The following is a 1,236-nucleotide window of genomic DNA, read 5'->3' as shown; positions in this document are numbered from 1 at the left end:
CTCTTTCTCTCTCTCTCTCTCTCTCTCTCTCTCTCTCTCTCTCTCTCTCTCTGTCTGTCTGTCTNTTCTCTCTCTCTCTCTCTCTCTCTCTCTCTCTCTCTCTCTCTCTCTCTGTCTGTCTGTCTGTCTCTCTCTCTCTCTCTCTCTCTCTCTGGAAAGCTCCCCTACCCCCAAAGGCAGTAAGGCTTCAGGATCACTCTCAAGTGGATATTAATTTCCTTGGAACTAATAGCCTCCCCACCCACAGAACATGAGCAATGCACATTGGATAGCTGTTTCTAATTGCTTTAAAGAAAGTCTGGTACCTAGCCCCTCGTAGACTAACGACTTTCTCACTTTGAGCAAATTTAGAATATAAGTTACAAGAGGCAAACTGAGGGATGAGAGGTTTGTGCCCGCTGCTCTGCAGCCTTAATTCTAGCAAGACAGACGTCCTCGTTCAGCCTCCACATCGGTGCTGGGTGGACCAGACAAAGCTTGCACAGAAGCTAATGGTCTCCAGGCTGTCAAGGCAGAGGCCAAGTTCATCGTTCTCTACTTCATGCTAAGGGTGGGTCTTTTCTTTCTCACATACATACATACATACACAGAGGATAGGTAGATAAGATAGATATAGTGTGTGGGTTTATATGTAAATATTTTCTTTCAGTTCTTTAAACTAGCAAGCATCATGTTTGGTTGGATTTCTGAGATGAGGGGGAGGGAATCTTACTATATAGTCTTGGCTGTCCTTGATCTCACTATATAAACCAGGCTAGCCTTGAATTTACAGATCTGCTTGCCTCTGCCTCCCAAATGCTGGGATTAAAGCGGCATATTTTGAAAATGTTTTAGCCAGTTAGGTTGGTTTCCTCTGTTTCTAGTTACTGGCAACAAAAGTAAATGAGGAGTTAGCCCTCCCTAACTGTGGCTATTTAACCCAACTCTTGACCCCTATATCAATCTGAGAATGAAAGCTTCCGGACGAATCATGTTACTCTTGGGTCAAGATCCTTCGGCCTGAGGAGGGACTAGGAAAAGCAGCAAATGAGAGCCCTGCCCTGGTGGCCATTCTCCAGCTCTCTTGAGTTCATTGCTTTAGAACACTTGTTCTTCCCAGACTCCTGCCTCTCGGTCCACCACTCTCCTTTTATCCTTCTCCCCCCCCCCCCATTGCCTTCTTATTTGTATGGCATTGAAAAACCCTCTGTAAAATTACAACTTTTGTTTTCTTGTATCTAGGGATTAAACTCAGGG

Source organism: Alexandromys fortis, unplaced genomic scaffold, assembly GCF_014885135.2.
Source record: "Alexandromys fortis isolate MF-2015 unplaced genomic scaffold, M_Fortis_MF-2015_v1.1 scaffold_1, whole genome shotgun sequence".
Classification (NCBI taxonomy): domain Eukaryota; kingdom Metazoa; phylum Chordata; class Mammalia; order Rodentia; family Cricetidae; genus Alexandromys; species Alexandromys fortis.
This window is presented reverse-complemented; position numbering follows the sequence as displayed.